Source organism: Mobula hypostoma, chromosome 17 (genome assembly GCF_963921235.1).
Source record: "Mobula hypostoma chromosome 17, sMobHyp1.1, whole genome shotgun sequence".
NCBI classification, from domain to species: domain Eukaryota; kingdom Metazoa; phylum Chordata; class Chondrichthyes; order Myliobatiformes; family Myliobatidae; genus Mobula; species Mobula hypostoma.
This window is the reverse complement of record NC_086113.1, coordinates 47,363,246-47,381,393: the sequence shown is the minus strand read 5'-3', so window position 1 is coordinate 47,381,393 and position 18,148 is coordinate 47,363,246. Positions and strand designations below refer to the sequence as shown.

The following is an 18,148-nucleotide window of genomic DNA, read 5'->3' as shown; positions in this document are numbered from 1 at the left end:
CAGTTTGTCACGCTTAGAATATGCTCCACTAACATCAAGTTTATCTGCGTGGCTGAGCAGACATTTTCAACAGTTAATGTAGAATGAATGAAGCTATTGCACACAGGGCGATGCTCTGAAGCTCAGCTTGACCGCTCGCTACCTCGGTCATGTGCGAGACAGAGCCGGAGCCGGAATCCGGCACTCGCCAGCGGCACGAGCGCGGAATGTTTGTAACAGGCGGTGGACGTGATTGGAGGGCCGGCGGGAGGTCGCGGCCGGTGATTGGCCAGTGGAGCCGCACGGGGAACAGCTGTCAATCACCGCGGAGGTGGCCGGAGCCGTGCAGGTAGTTAAACGCATGGGGTTTACGTGTCGATCAGCGAGACCGTGTCTCCCAAGTACTATATAGTGCCGACTGTATCTGCACCCAATACAACGGCCCTACTTCAAATGGTGCAGGTTAGTGTATACTTTAAAGTTCGCACTTTGTCGTCAGACTTCAGCATCTGCTCTATGCAGTTGCACAATTGCATCTGATTTACTTCTGAGAAATTGCTTAACAGACGGTTCCTTCCGATACCAGTTACACCGTGGGAGGAAAAAAAAACAGACTAAGGCGCCGAACGCACTTTAAGTGGATGGGTTCGGGTTCCCCTGGCGGATTTGCCCAGGGTGAAGACGAGTTCGGAACTCTTTTTACCGGTTTGAATACTTCCAGAGCCTCGCACGTCGGCATCATCTAAATTCGATGTTCACGAGGATGATGTATTGATGTTGATCTGCCGTGTAGATGCGGATCTGGAAACCTCCCCGGTGATGGGGTAAAGGTAGAACGAGTTTCTGCAATATTAACACTGGGCATTGCGGATTACTGTTTTGCCTTAAGTTTGTTGTCTCACAATCCTGCAGAGAGGAAATCCCTTGGAACACCCTGTGGTTGAGCGGCTGCTTTAAAATGACTAATCTTCGCATATCCTGGAGAGCGAAAACTGATATTTTGCATATCATTATGCAGCACATTGGGCCATTTTAAATAATCTTGTTAGTTGATTTTTTTTGGAAGCTTGTTATCCCTTATTTATTGGAAGCTTTGTTTCTTTGAGAGGGAAACGGCCTTGGTGAGTAACTGCAGTGCATCTTGAAGGGGCCAAATATTTAGTTAGGTTGGCTTTCCATGCAAACGGCTTGTTTTGATATGGTTGGTGAGAGGTTTCACAACGTATCGCATCACACTCCTGATCGGTGGCTTGTAGATGATGTGCAAGCAGATGACATTAGTTTAATTTGATGTCATGGTCAACACAGATGTGTTGGATTGAAGAGCACTGTACAGTTCGTTGTTTTTCAGTGAAAGGCTTTGGAGTATGAGAAGGTGGATACCCAGCTTCTGAGCAAATGGACGGTCCACATCTTGGGTGGAGACCTTTCATTGTTTCCTAACCTTGAGTGCAGTCTGTGTGAAGTCTGCATCCTCCCTGTGACCTGGTGAATTTCTTCTCACTCCAGAGACTTGCTGAATAGTTAAGGGGTTACTGTAATGTACCCCAGTGTTTAGGTAATAGTCAAAGGAATCTTATGGAACTTAGACATTGGAGAAGGAATAAGCTAGAGGGTGATGGGAAAAGAAGGAATGATGCTGGTGGGATTGCTCTAGGGCCTAGTACAGACTTAATGGCCTTCTCTGTTGCAGTAAGAAAATAAACTGTTTTGATAATGTGAGAGAGACTGGCTGAGCATGGTTCTGAACAGTGGTGACCTCAGGCAGGGCCAGATTAAGCCAGTGTGGGGCCTGGAGTATATGTTATAAAGGGGCCCTAAATTTAAAAAATGCACATAAGTATTAAAACATTATTTATTTGCATAGTAAAGTAATTCAATTTTTTCATTTGCTATACAGCCAAATAATACGACAAATGTCTGACACTTCAGTTTACTTGCGTGTAGGTATCAATTTCAAATGTCAAAAGTAACAAAGCTACAATTTAAAAGTTACATTTTCTAGATTCAGCATGAGCAAATTTGTTGTTGATACTGGGATTGTCTACTTCACGGAGAAGCTCATGCTCAATGCTCATTAGAGTGAGATTGTTCAATCTGTTTGGACCCATGATGCTCCTTAGTTCATTTTTAATCCTTTTCAGTTTTGAAAATGAGTGTTCTCCACTGCAGTTGTTAACTATGTGTAGCAAATAGATGCGCAAGAGATTTTCTACATTTGGAAAACATAACTCCAAAGAATTGTCAGTTATCAAATGGTACAACTGTAACTCTATAAGGTCTTGTTTGGTGCCAATATGAGAAGCAAGATCAGTTTTAAACAGTTCAGTAAACTGCACAAATTCTTCATCAAGACTTTCTTCCAGATCTTCCGGATATGATTTAATAAGATTTGATAGCCGCTTTACGATCTCTTCAGGTGTAAGTGACTGTAACTGATGAACGAATTCAAAAACACCATTCCCCTTCAGATAAGCTTTCTACCTTTTTGACAGGGCAGAAAACAAGCTGTCAACAATGGCAAGAAATGTTCGGCTTTTAAACTTCTGAGAAGGCGTTTGAGGTTCAACAAGTGGATCAAGAGTGCTGGAACCACTGAAATCATCATACGCGTGATCTTGCTGGTGTTTTCTTTGAGTTTGCTGTTGATGATCTTCACAGTTAGTCAGATCCGTGGCTTTTTGCTCAATGTCTGAAAAAATAGACTGCATAGCTTGAATATATCCATGCAAGGATTCATAGAGTACACAAGCTGTGTTCAAGTCTTGGCCAGAAGACTGCAAAGTGCACTAGTCATTTGAAAACACTGTAATACTTGATCCCACAATATGACCATTCTTCCTGTTTCCAACTTCATCATGGTTGAAAGTAGTCCACGAGTCTGTTGTTGACACTCTGCCTTCTGATCATTGTTATCTGAAATGTCATCCAAGACTTGCTTTATTGCAGAAAAGTTGTGTAAAAGTGCTTTTGTTGCATCTGCACGAGCTGACCACCTGGTATCTGACATTCCTTTCACAATGGGCGAATGAGCACCACCATCAGATAATGCAGCAGAAAGGAGATCCCACTGATAAGCAGAAGGAGAAAAAAAATGTGTACAGGCTTTCTACAAATTGAAAGAAAGTTAATGCTTCATGACAACATTTAGCAGCACATTTCAGCTAAGTAGCTGTATCAACAAAGACTAGTGAACAATAACACATTTATGTGACGGTTGTGGCTACGAGCATCTGTGGATCACATGCACTCAACAGCCAAGTAGAAATAGTGTTCTGAAAATTATCTATTTAGTTGCTTATTGAAACTCATTTCAACTGGGAAATACAGGTTGAAACTCAGTGTAATCTGATTTTATATGTTCCTGAGCTGGCTCGGACTACCTAAAATCAGGGGAAAAAAATGAGGAATCATGAACTGGGTCACATAAAACTGTTAAGTTGCACATCCCTTGTCGCAGGCTCACCGTGGGGGTCACCCTCCAGTGGTGCAGCGGCTTGGGAGCGTGGGAGATGGCACAAAGGTCACCACGACACAGCAAGGAGCCAACACACGCCTGCACACACATACCATGCAGCATGCAGCTCCCCCGACATGAAAACAACAGCGTTGCCAGATCGTCGTGAGAATACAGTGAGATGTCGATTTCACCAGACTGCAGCTTGCAAGCATTTAGTGCGGGGCCCTCGAAAATGCGGGGCCTGTAGCACATGCTACTTTTGCTACTAGGTTAATCCGGCACTGACCCCAGGGTGTCGATTGTGAGGGAACTGGTGATAATAATGTCTTTGAACGTCAGTGGTGGGTGATGCACTAACCTCCTGGTGGGAAACCTTGTTTGAAGGAAGTGTAGGTTGGAGAACTACACTTCAGAATTTTAAATAATTGTTTCCATCGCTACCTTTTATGGTCCTGTAGCCACCAGCATTTGGTTCAAGGCGGTGTGCCTCATGTAAATCTAAGTGGATAGGTACTCATTTTGCATGAAATTTGGAGTGTTTGGCTACAGTTGAGCACGATCAGGTTGTTGTGTACTGGTGATCAGAGCCTGTCTGGTTGGTTCCATAACCTGTGCATAGTTACTCCAGCTACATGAGTAACAAAAGCACAACTTGCTCAGATTGGAGAAATGGGATCAGCACCTCTAAATACAGAAAAGGCAATGAGACCTAAACAGGTAATGATGGATTGGAGAATGGTGGAGTGGGTGACTACAGTGTATATCTTGAAGATGACCCAGTGTTGGTGGATAATGTTATTTAGAGTTATATGCAAGTAATGAGGAAGAAAGAATCAATGGTCAATCCTCTAATAATTTCAGTGGTAATTTGGAAATTGAATTTGCCTGATGTCAATGTCAAAAGATATGGTTGCATCACTGAGTGGATATGAAAGACTTGCTTTTGATGTCCTAGCTCAGACAATCAGGTAATAAAGATCAGCAATTCAAAACACTGAAAATCAGCATGTGTGAATGGTCAGTCGTCACACTGCATGCAGTCATAAATAAGAAATTTTAAACTTGCCGCTGAAAGATAGGATTGAGGCCCTTGCTAGCACTTTTTAAAATAGTTCTGCATGAGCCACGGAATTTGGAAATATGGAAAGAAAATGTTTGAAGGCGAGGTGTTTCACCTGAAGGTAGTAATTTGCATGCAGGGGCTCTTTAAATTATCTTTTCCAGTTGATTGCTTTTTAAAAATAATATAGTCAGAATATGTCCTGTGGTTTCCATCCTTCACAATGAATTATAGAAGCTTCATTGTCCCTTGTTAAATCATACCTGTTGCAGTTCGTGATGATAAAGTATTTGAAGTTAAAAGATGAGGAGATAAATCTCATTTGGGACACAATGCAAAATACCTCACTCAAGATTTTTGACATTTTCCTTTGTTGAGAAATCTCTCTTAAATGGCTGAGTGGCAAGTTAAAAAAATTCTCCCTTACAATGGCGTGCAGCATGGCGATAGACTATTCATACATGCTGATTTTCACTCCATTGAATTGTTGAAATAGATGTGTTTTATGAAAGCTGAGACAATGTTACAGACTCCCCTGTATATATGCAGTACATCTTTCTGATGACACATCCATGCTATTAAAAGAAAATTCAAAGTGAAAAATAGATTTATTATTGAAGTATGTATCTATTACCTTGAGATTTATTTTCTGAAGCAGTTGAGATGTGCTATTGTTTATGCACTACATATTTTCCTGTGCTGCTTTTGATGTCCTGATTGGAATGCCACTTTCATGGCTTTGACCCCTCTGGGACACAGAAAACAACAAAGAGCAGTTCCTTCTGTAAAATATTGCTCAAATCTGGGATTATTCCTCTGGATTGTAGGTAGGGCACTTCATAGTCATTAGTCCTTTTTTAGAAATTCTCAATGACAATATTATATCACAGCACCATTTTAAAAAATCTGAGAAGTTCTGTGCTGGTGTTTCAGTCCAAAAGCTTTTGAAATCAGGTTTAATTGTTGTTGAATTGAATTGAATTGACTTTATAACTTGCATCCTTCATATACATGAGGAGTAAAAGTCTTTACGTTGCATCTGTCTAAATGTGCAATTATAATAATTTATAATATGTACAACAAGATAGTCAATATAACATAGAAATACAGTTGCATCAGCATGAATTAAGCAGTCAGATGGCCTGGTGGAAGAAACTGTCCCGGAGCCTGTTGGTCCTGACTGTTACGCCGCGGTACCGTTTCCTGGATGGTAGCAGCTGGAAGCGACACAGTCATTAATGCAGATAATGGGATTATTTAAGACATAGGAGCAGAATTAGGCCATTTGGCCCATTGAGTCTGCTCCGCCATTTCATCATGGCTGCTCCATTTCGCTCTCAAAACCATTCTCCTGCCTTCTTCCCATAGCCCTCATGCCCTGACTAATTAAGAATCTGTCACCCTCCACCTTAAATGTACACAGTGACCCGGCCACCACAGCCACCTGTGGCAGTGAATTCCACAGATTCACCAGCCTCTGGTTAGAGAAATTCCTCCTCTTCTCCATTCTAAATGGACGTCCCTCTATTCTGAGGCAGTGACCTTTGGTTCCCCCACCATAGGAAACATACACTCTATCTAGGCCTTTCTGCATTCAAAACGTTTCAATGAGATCCCTCCTCATTCTTCTAAATTCCAGTGAGTAAATGCCCAGAGCCATCAATTGCTGCTCTTATGATAAGACTTTCATTCTCAGTACCATTCTCATGAACCTCCTCTGAATCCTCTCCAATGCCAGCACAGCCTTTCTTAAATAAGGGGCTCCAAATTGCTCACAGTATTCCAAGTGATGCCTCCCCAATGCCTTAAAGCCTCAGCATTATATCCTTGCTTTTATATTCCAGTTCTCTTCAAATTAATGCTAACATTGCACTTGCTTTCCTCACCACCAACTCAACCTGTAAATTACCCTTTAGGGACTCCCTGTGCACCACTGAGGTTTCAATTTTCACTCTCTTTAGAAAATAATCTATGCTTTTATTCCTTCTACCAAAGTGCTTGACCATACACTTCCTGACACTGTATTCCATTTGCCACTTCTTTGCCTGTTTTCCTAATCTGACCAAGTCATTCTGCAGTTTCTCTGCTTCCCCAAAACTTCCTGCCCTCCACCTATCTTCATATGCAATCTTGGCTGCAAAGCCATCAGTTCCATCATTAAATTGTTGATTTACAATGTAAAAACAAGCGGTCCCAATACTGACTCCTGGAGAACACCACTAGTCACTGGCAACCAATCAGAAAAGGCACCCTTTGTCCCCTGCCAATCAGCCAATGCTTTAACCATGCTAGTATCTTTCCAGTAATACCATGGGCTCTTATCTTGTTAAGCAGCCTCATGTGCCGTACCTTGTCAAAGGCCTTCTGAAAATCCGAATACACAATATCCACTGATTCTCCTATATCTATCCTGCTTGTTATTTCCTCAAAGGATTCAAACAGATTTTTCAGGCAAGATTTTCCCTTAAAGAAACCATGCTGACTACGACCTATTTTATCATGTGCCTCCAAATACCCTGAAACCTCATCCTTAACAATCGACTCCAACATCTTTCCAACCATTGAGGTTAGGCTAATAATTTCCTTTCTTCTGCTTCCCTCCCTTCTTGAAGAGTTGAGTGACATTTGCATTTTCCTGTCCTCCAGAATTCTAGAATCAAGTGATTCTTGAAAGATCATTACTAATGCTTCCACAATTTCTTCAGGTACCTCTTTCAGAACCCTTGGGGTAGTCCATCTGGTTCAAGTGACTTGTGTACCTTCAGACCTTTCAGTTTCCCAAGTACCTTCTCCTGGGAATAACAACCACACTCACGTCTGCCCCGTGACACTCTTGTACTTCTGGCATACTGCTAATGTTGTCCACTGTGAAGACTGATGCAAAATACTTCAGTTTGTCTGCAATTTCCTTGTCCCTTATTACTACCTCTCCAGCATATTCTTCCAGCAGTCCAATATCTGCTCTCTCCTCTTTTACTCTTTATATATCTGAAAAAACTTTTGGTATCCTCTTTGATATTGTTGGCTAACTTGCCTTCATATTTCGTCTTTTCCCTCCTTTTATGGCTTTTTACATTTGTTTGTTTTTAAAAGCTTCCCAATCCTCTAACTTCCCACTAATTTTTGCTCCATTATATTTTCTCTCTTTTGCTTTTTTGTTGGTTTGACTTTGCTTGTCAGCGCCAGTTGTGTGATCCTGCCTTTAGAATAATTTATGATGTACCCATGCTGCCAATCTACCCTTCTGAATTGCTCCTAGAAACTCCAGCCTTTGGTGCTTTGCCATCATCCCTGCCAGTGTCCCCTTTCAAGCAACTTTGGCTAGCTCCTTTCCCATGTCTCTGTAATTTCTTTTACTCCACTGTAATACTGATACTTCTGACTTTAGGTTCTACCACTCAGATTGCTTGGTGAATTTTTTTCATTTTATGATCACTACCTCCCAAGGGTTCCTTTACCTTAAGCTGTCTAATCAATTCTGGTTCAGTGCACTGCACCCAATCCAGAATAGCTGATCCCCTAGTGTGCTGAACCACAAGCTGCTTTAAAAAGCCATCTTGTAGGCACATTACAAATTCTCTCTTGGGATCTGGCACCAACCTGATTTTTTTTTCCCAATCAACCTGCATATTGAAATCCCCTTTTTACTGTTGTCCTTTGGACATGCCTTTTCTATCTTTTGTAGCCCACATCCTGGCTACTGTCTTCAGGCCTGTGTATAACTCCACCGGGGTCTTTTTACCCTTGCAGCTTCTTAACTCTGTTCACAAAGATTCAACACCTTCTGATCCTGTGTTGCCTTTTTCTAAGGATTTGATTTCATTTTTTACCAACAGAGCCCCACTGCCTACCTGCCTGTCCTTTCGATACAACGTATATCCTTGGATGTTAAGTTCCCAGCTATATCTCTTTCAGCCACAACTTGATGTCCAAATGTTATACCTGCCAATCTCTAACTACACTGTAAGATCATCAACCTTTTTCTGTATGCTTTCAAATATAACACCTTCAGCCCTGTACTCATCGCCCTTTTCAATTTTGTCCCCATTTTACACTGCAATTCATCCCGCTGACTGCAAATTTGCCCTATCAGCTCCCTTACCACCATTCAGGGCCCCAAACAGTCCTTCCAGGTGAGGCATCACTTCACCTGTGAGTCGACTGGGGTGATATACTGCGTCCGGTGCTCCCGATGTGGCCTTTTATATATTGGTGAGACTCGACGCAGACTGGGAGACCGCTTTGCTGAACATCTACGCTCTGTCCGCCAGAGAAAGCAGGATCTCCCAGTGGCCACACATTTTAATTCCACATCCCATTCCCATTCTGACATGTCTATCCACGGCCTCCTCTACTGTAAAGATGAAGCCACACTCAGGTTGGAGGAACAACACCTTATATTCCGTATGGGTAGCCTCCAACCTGATGGAATGAACATTGACTTCTCTAACTTCCGCTAGGCCCCACCTCCCCCTCGTACCCCATCTGTTACTCTTTTTTTTTTATGCACACATTCTTTCTCTCACTCTCCTTTTTCTCCCTCTGTCCCTCTGAATATACCTCTTGCCCATCCTCTGGGTCACCCCCCCCCCGTCTTTCTTCCCGGACCTCCTGTCCCATGATCCTCTCGTATCCCCTTCTGCCTATCACCTGTCCAGCTCTCGGCTCTATCCCTCCCCCTCCTGTCTTCTCCTATCATTTTGCATCTCCCCCTCCCCCTCCAGCTTTCAAATCCCTTACTCACTCTTCCTTCAGTTAGTCCTGACGAAGGGTCTCGGCCTGAAACGTCGACTGCGCCTCTTCCTATAGATGCTGCCTGGCCTGCTGCGTTCACCAGCAACTTTGATGTATGTTGCTTTCTATTCTAATAGGTAAAATGGAAAGAGCAAAGTCATTAGATTGATTACCCTTATAATATGTACTGTAGCATTAGGGATGGGCATCACTTCAGAAAACTCAAGCCACTGTTTCATGAGCGTTCTTCTCTCTTATAATATAATGTGCAAAAGCATACTGAGGGAAAGGTACAGATATCCATATAATTTTAATGAGTTTTGTTGTTTTTAACTTGTATAGTCTGTTCAATCTGAGGTGTACATCGTCGAAACCATGTTGAATCAAGCACTCCAGGAAGCGCATTATTAACTTCACAATGGAACTTGGGCTCTATGACACAACTCAACTCCTTTGGTCAAATTAAGAATTACCATTCTGAATACATGGTTTTGTGGACGGGAAAGGGAAAGGGGGAGACTTGACCAGACAGGTAACAGAGAAAGCTGGTTTCTGTCTCAGCAGTAATGTGGGGAATACTCATCAGAACAGGCAGTGTCAGCGTGGATCTGAACTGCACTTTGTTGGCTGGTCCCTCAGTGAAAAGTTGAGATTATGCTAACTAGATTTGAGCAATATTCCAATTAAGAGAAGCTGTTTGAAGTGAAGGTGAAAAAAGGCGTGGTGCTCTTTTCAGGAGAGTAGCAAATGTCTTATCGTTCAGTGGTCAACATGTATCCTTTAGTTATCTCTGCCTTTTGTGTGTGCATATGATCTTGCTATGAGCAGAACAGCAACTAAATTGGCCCATTTGGGACTGAAGTAGAAGGTGCAATGTTCCTGTCAAAAAAAATCACCAAATGTTGGTAGTTCCAGTCATAGTCAGATAGATCTCTCTTTGATACTAGGTTTTCATAAATAAAACACCAAAGGCATTTTAAGTTTAAGGAAAACCGTAGCAACTAGCTTTATTGTCAACCAAACGCAGAACTTCAAGTTCGGTAGCAACATTCACATCAATACGTCATCACATCAAACATAGCCTCTTAATGTGAACCCCAACTCAATGTCAAAGCTTGTGAGTTACGCATATGTTTCCACCCATTACATAACTACAATGGGCCCAACAGTGCAATGAGGCTGAAACCACAGTGGAGTTTGTGTATGAGTAAGGGGGCTGTTGGTGTTTTGATGCTTTTGCACTGATGTTATTGTTGCTTGTGTTGAATATTGTGCACTTGCTGTGTTGGCACCAGAATATGTAGTGATACTTGGGGGCTACCCCAGTTCATTCTTGGGTTGAGTTGGTTGCTAATGCAAACAACACATTTCACTGTATGTTTGATGTATATATGATAAAAGACTCTGAATCTATAATGCTGATGGTGATATGTGAATGCGTCCTCAGTGTTGGCATTGCTGGCATGAAATCCATGGAATTGAGGGAATCAAGTAGTGAGACCATGGAAACTGTACAGATTGAAAAGGAGGAGGTGCTTGCTGTCTTGAGGAAAATTAAAGTGGATAAATCCCCGGGACCTGACAGAGTGTTCCCTCGGACCTTGAAGGAGACTAGTGTTGAAATTGCGGGGGCCCTAGCAGAAATATTTAAAATGCCGCTGTCTACGAGTAAAATGCCGGAGGATTGGAGAGTGGCTCATGTTGTTCTGTTGTTTAAAAAAGGATCGAAAAGTAATCCGGGAAATTATAGGCCGGTGAGTTTAACGTCAGTAGTAGGTAAGTTATTGGAGGGAGTACTAAGAGACAGAATCTACAAGCATTTGGATAGACAGGGGCTTATTGGGGAGAGTCAACATGGCTTTGTGCGTGGTAGGTCATGTTTGACCAATCTGTTGGAGTTTTTCGAGGAGGTTACCAGGAAAGTGGATGAAGGGAAGGCAGTGGATGTTGTCTGCATGGACTTCAGTAAGGCCTTTGACAAAGTCCCGCATGGGAGGTTAGTTAGGAAAATTCAGTCACTAGGTATACATGGAGAGGTGGTAAATTGGACTGGACATTGGCTCGATGGAAGAAGCCAAAGAGTGGTGGTAGAGAATTGCTTCTCTGAGTGGAGGCCTGTGACTAGTGGTGTGCCACAGGGATCAGTGCTGGGTCCATTGTTATTTGTCATCTATATCAATGATCTGGATGATAATGTGGTAAATTGGATCAGCAAGTTTGCTGATGATAGAAAGATTGGAGGTGTAGTAGACAGTGAGGAAGGTTTTCAGAGCCTGCAGAGGGACTTGGACCATCTGGAAAAATGGGCTGAAAAATGGCAGATGGAGTTTAATACTGATAAGTGTGAGGTATTGCACGTTGGAAGGACAAACCAAGGTAGAACATACAGGGTTAATGGTAAGGCACTGAGGAGTGCAGTGGAACAGAGGGATCTGGGAATACAGATACAAAATTCCCTAAAAGTGTCGTTACAGGTAGATAGGGTCGTAAAGAGAGCTTTTGGTACATTGGCCTTTATTAATCGAAGTATTGAGTATAAGAGCTGGAATGTTCTGATGAGGTTGTATAAAGCATTGGTGAGGCTGAATCTGGAGTATTGTGTTCAGTTTTGGTCACCAAATTACAGGAAGGATATAAATAAGGTTGAAAGAGTGCAGAGAAGGTTTACAAGGATGTTGCCGGGACTTGAGAAACTCAGTTACAGAGAAAGGTTGAATAGGTTCAGACTTTCTTCCCTGGAGCGTAGAAGAATGAGGGGAGATTTGATAGAGGTATATAAAATTATGATGGGTATAGATAGAGTGAATGCAAGCAGGCTTTTTCCACTGAGGCAAGGGGGAAAAAAAAACCAGAGGACATGGGGTAAGGGTGAGGGGGGAAAAGTTTAAAGGGAACATTGAGGGGGCTTCTTCACACAGAGAGTGGTGGGAGTATGGAATGAGCTGCCAGACAAGGTGGTAAATGCGGGTTCTTTTTTAACATTTAAGAATAAATTGGACAGATACATGGATGGGAGGTGTATGGAGGGATATGGTCCGTGTGCAGGTCAGTGGGACTAGGCAGAAAATGGTTTGGCACAGCCAAGAAGGACCAAAAGGCCTGTTTCTGTGCTGTAGTTTCTATGGTTTCTATGTTAACAAGTGCTCTATACGATGCAGCATCTTGTATTGGTTGCCTGATGAAATAAATCTCATCAATTCAACATATTGACAGAAAACAGTATGCATTCCTTTTACCTTAACTTGAAGAAGCCTCTTTCAGGGTTAAAGTCACAGAAATTAGTTAGCAAGCTCGCAAATTTGGACTGAAGTGCCAGACTAGATTATGAAATGCAGTTCAAAACCCATGCTTTTCTTGCATTTTCCCATTTTATTTGTCATGATGGTTTCCCTGTTTATGCTCTTTTATAAAGATTGGGTAAATGTTTTAAAATTTGTAAAATAATTTTGCCCAACTTGTGTCTTCAATTTACTAATCTTGAGAAACACACTGTCAAGATTAGATTCTTGTATCTTCATGCACCAAACAGTATGTTAATATTTTCTTGAGCTGTTTTTCAGTAGTGAGGGTAAAGGTGAACATCCCATTGTGAGATCTGTTCTCTGACTAATCCTCTATTTGGCTTAAAATTCTCATGATGCATTTTGTTTACTTTGCAAAGTTAAGTCCCCCCCCCCCCCAAAAAAAAATCATGTCCTGATAAGACCAACTGAAATCATCAATTGAAATCTGGCTTTTCCAAAACTACCACGCCTTGCCTACGCTGGTAAGGATTTGACTGGCTCTGATTCATTGTCAATACAGTGAAATAAAGTTTATTTGCAACATAAGATATCTTACTAGACCTGTGTAATGTACCTCTCCTCTATACAAAAAGATACACTTGCATTAAAGGCCAAAATATTGTTTTCATTCCTACTTGTTTGGTTATCTGCATATTAATTTCTAACAGTGCATGTATAAGAACATCTGAATATCAACATTTTAAAATTTATACATGCCATCATTGATATTGATTATGAATAGCTGGGGTCTAGCATCACCCTTGTAGCAACCAACCAACCCTCCCAACCCAAAAATGAAGTGTTTGTTTATATTTATGTTAATGAGTCAACACTACTTCATCATCCCAAATTGATGTCTTATAATTTTGCCTAATAACCTCCGCTGTGTCATACTATCAAAATCCTGCTGATCGTCTGAATACGCCACATCAACTGGTTCACCCTTATTTAATCTGCATGTTACAACATCCTTTTGTTTGTCCGTGTTAACTTTTTCTCCATCCTATTACTTTTTTTTCCCCCACATGTTCTATTACAATGTCTTTTTAACAGACAAAAAATGCTGGAGGTATTCAGCAGGCCAGGCAGCATCTATGGAAAACGTACAGTCAACATTTCAGGCTGAAACGTCAACTGTACTTTTTTTTTCTATAGATGCTGCCTGGCCTGCTGAGTTCCTCCAGCATTTTGTGTGTTGCTCAGATTTCCAGCATCTGCAGATTTTCTCTTGCTTGTACCATGTCTTATTAATAAGTTTAAGCCATTTTCTTCCTCCAAATGCCAGGCTAACTGCAATTCCTTGTTTTCTTTCTCTCTCCTGCTTTCCTTAAATAGTGTGATTAAATTTTGCCTCCTTGTAATCTATTGGAACTGTTCTACTGTTTGTTATTTTGCAATGTAATCTTTGTCTAGGAAGGCTCGGTCTCTGTCTACATAACTTGATGGTTCTACTATTGAGATGTAGCTCAGTGCCAAACAATGAAAGGATTAATGATTTCTTTATGTGCAATAAAGTTCTGATTTTTAAGCAGTCAGATATTAACTGAAATTCTTCTCCTTTGTGCCTGCTTTCCGCTAACACTTGGCTGGTGGCACCAAATGTGTGTGCCAGGACTGAAATAATTTTTTAAGCTCAGTCTGAGGAGATGCCTCTGTAATCTAAAATGCTCTTTTCAGTTTGGTAAGGCGAAGCAAAGCACGTAAAGGGGAAAAATAGTTAGTTGAATCAAAATAGTAAGTTGGTAAGCAGTTCTAAACAGTAATAGAGGTTCCTTTGATCACGAAAGGAAGCTACGTTGAGTCAGTTTGAAATCTAGTTTGGTCACAGTTGTATTGCATCCAATTCTTGTTACTTGCTTTGAGAAAGATATGAATATCCTAGCATGTTACTGAATAGATCCAAGGGTGTGGGGTTACAGTTTTATTGTTAAATGCGAAATTGTTGTCAAGGCAAAGGAGGTTAAGAGGAGATTTCGTAGAGCTGCACATGATCATGATGTCTTGAGATGGGGAGGGTGGTGGGAAACTTTTCTCATTAGCCAATAACTCAAAAACAACTTGATGCAGTTTTAAAGATTTGGGGTAATATACAGTACTGTGCAAAAGTCTTGGGCACAGTTATAAATAGTCAGGGTGCCTAAGACTTTTGCATAGTACTGTAGTAATTTTGTATATTGCACTGTTGTGCAAAAAGAAAACTAATTTCATGACATATGAGTGATAAACCAGATTCTGATACAAGTCTCTATTGTGGGCTGTGGGTGGGAAGGGGAGAGGGAGAGGGGAATCATGGTAGGGAAAAGGGGAAGGGAGAGGGCAAGGGAGCGGGAGGCATTGGAGAGACATTCTGTAATGATCAATAAACCAATTGTTTGAATCAAACGACCTTGCCTGGTGTCTCAGGGTTGAGTATGTCTGCACACATGCCACCCCTCTCCCTCCCCCTTCTCTGTTACCTGTCTTGCACCTCCCCCACAGCACTCTGCCCTTGCCATTCCCATAATCTTTTGCTCCCGCCGGATTTACATCTCACTCTCTGCTCCACATTGACAATACGGTACTGGGCAAAAGTCTTGGGTGTCCCCGCTACATACTGTATATGTGCCTAAGACTCTTCCCAGTACTGTATGTGGAGTATAATCACGAGCTTCACTTTGCTTTCTGTAGTGATAGTGGAAACAGAATCAATTAAAGCTTTCAAGAGAGAATTGGGTGGACGTTTGAGGAAAAGTCATTTGCATGGCTTGGAAACAAGTAGGGTATAGGATTGGTAGAATTGCTTTACCATGAGCAGTTATAGATGTTGGATCAAAATGCCTTTTGTTCTGGAATAAGCGGAAAGTGCAACACTAAATCCTTAACAAAAGTTAAACTTATTCACTTATTGACGTACAACGCAGAGAAGGCCCTTCAAGGAGTGCTGCCAGCAATCCCCCTCCCACCCCCCCATTTAATCCTAGCCCAATCATGGGACAATTTGCAATAACGAATTAACCTACCAACCAGTATGTCTTTAGATTGAGATGGGAAACCGGAGCACCCAGAGGAAACACACACAGTCGTGGGGAGAATGTACAAACTCCTTACAGACGGCTCGGGATTTGAACCTGGGTGATGTGCTAACCACTACGCTGCCCAGTTAGTCAACTTCTATGGTAAATCCTTTCAGCTTGTCAGAACAATCATGAGATGGTAACTTCCGGGCAAGAAGTGCTGCAACTATGATTATTGATGTTTACACATGTATGGCACCACAAAAGTTAAGCTTATTGGGAAAATAACTATATTTTGACAGATATAACATTTGCGGTGTGTGGTTTGAGGGTATATGTAATGTAAGAGGAGCATCTTTTACACAATATGGTGAGATTGTGAAACGCTTCGTGCAGATTAGTGTTTGAAAGTGAACCAATGCAGTATTAAAGACTATATTAGTTGGCTGAAGGATGGAGCAAAAATGACAGATGGGGTTGATGGCAGGCAGGATGGGTTAAGGCGAACTCTTGTGTTAAGCACCGCTGGAGTATTATAGTATTTATCCACTCAGTGGCCACTTTATGTACACCTGCTCATTAATGCAGATATCTAATCAGCCAGTCATGTGGCAGCAATTCAATGCATAAAAGCATGCAGATCTGGTCAAGAAGTTCAGCTGTTGCTCAGATCAAACATCACAATGGGGAAGAATGTAACTTTGACCATGGAATGATTTTTGGTGGTGCCAGATGGGTGGTTTGAGTATCTCAGAAGCTGCCGATCTCCTGGGATTTTCACGCCCAGCAGACTCGAGAGTTTACAGAGAATTGTGCAAAAAAAAAAACCACAACAAAAAAAATTGATTCAATGTGTGGTAGTTCTGTGGGTGAAAATGATTTGTTAATGGGGAAGGTCAGAGGAGAATGGCCGGACTGGTTCAAGCTGACAGGAAGGTGGCAGTAACTCAAATAACCGCAGGTGAAGTGTGTAGAAGATCATCTCTGAATGCACAACAAGTTGAACATTGAAGTGGATAGGTTACAGGAGCAGCAGATCATGAACCTGCATTCTTTGGCCACATTACTAGGTACAGGAGGTATGTAGTAAAGTGGTCACTGAATGTGTTTCTTTGTTGTAACCTTGGTCTTTGGAGAATTTGTATCTAAGGCAGTCTATCAGCATGTATTGGTGAAAGTGTGGAGGTATAAGGTGCTAGTGTTACATTACAACAGTGATATGGATTTGTTTGTAGAAAATGTGTGATGGCAACTTGCAAATCATACAACTTGGAATTGAGATCAACTTTGTTTGGAACTCCTCATAAGTGGCAAGAAAATTGTGCCAGGGAAATTGATATACAGGCTGAGTACCCCTTATCCAAAATTCCAAGATCTAAAAACCCCCAAAATCCAAATTTTGAGTGCTGACATGATGTCACAAATGGAACATTCCACAAGGTAAACAACAGGAATTCTGCAGATGCTGGAAATTCAAGCAACATACATCAAAGTTGCTGGTGAACGCAGCAGGCCAGGCAGCATCTATAGGAAGAGGCGCAGTCGACGTTTCAGGCCGAGACCCTTCGTCAGGACCTGGTCTCGGCCTGAAACGTCGACTGCGCCTCTTCCTATAGATGCTGCCCATTCCACAAGGTACTGGGAAGGTTCCCGGGGACACGCAGCTCTCTGCATGCCACAGACCGGTCTGAGAGGTGACCTCACATACATACTGAATAGAAGTTAATGAAGAACAGAAAAACACTGCTTAAAGCAAAAAATAAATATCTTGATCGTGTATTGAAATGGTCAGTGTTAGAGTGAACACATGCCAGTTAGTGTTATGTTGATCATGATATAGGGAGAGATTCAGCAAGCTGGTGGCAGAAATTTAAGAAAAGGCACAGCATTAATGTTTTAAAGCGTCTGCTGATCATGAAGAAGCAGAGAAATTACTGAGTTTGCCAAGATCGTCACTGATGAAAATCTAATCCCAGAATAAGTCCACAATAGTAATTGTTTTTATATCTTCGATAAAACCTTAAAAAAATATATAGTGTACTGTAACCTTTTAATCAAAACGCGCATCGTGGGTGGAGACTGAAAGCCTGTCGTTGTTTATCGTTGTTCAACAGTTGAGTCAGGTATTCTCCTGATGCTATTGTGCTGTATTTGTTACCCTGCACACATTATTCTTTCATTGTTTTAATGGTAATGTAATAATTTTATGTACTGATATGTAATAATGTGTGTGATGAACAAAGTCTGCTTACTGAATCGGAAATTATGGTGATCCCAATCTATCTCATATATTCCAAAATCTGAAACGCGTCCAGCATTTTGGAAAAGGGGTGTTCAACCTGTAATGTTCTATTCAGACAGTGAAAGGCCAAAACCTTGAACTATTTTCAGCTTTAGTTTTTTCTGATGTACAGAAGTTCCATTACATTTTTTTTGCCCATATTCTGCAGACTTTTTCTTGATACTGTACCAATGGTGGTGAGATTTTGCTATATTGTGGAGAATGGGGCTGTTGGGAAATTACAGGATTAAAGTAAGTCATTAAAGCACCCAGATTGTGCCTATTGGACCCATATAGTTTATGCTTGCTCTCATGTAATCTTGTGCATCTTATTGATCATAGCAGTACAGATTTATT

At 41.6% G+C, this 18,148-nt stretch overlaps 1 protein-coding gene across 2 annotated transcripts in view; it reads left to right on the top strand.

Annotated features, from left to right (window-relative positions):
- Positions 1-326: 326 nt before the first annotated feature.
- eepd1 (endonuclease/exonuclease/phosphatase family domain containing 1) overlaps positions 327-18,148 on the top strand; it is a 143,520-nt gene continuing 125,698 nt past the window's right edge. The window contains exon 1 of one of the 2 annotated variants that reach the window (XM_063069856.1): positions 327-441. The gene's annotated coding sequence lies outside the window, so the exon portion shown is untranslated. Of the gene's footprint in view, positions 442-677; positions 810-18,148 lie in introns of those variants that run through there. The other variant, XM_063069855.1, reaches the window with a different exon arrangement.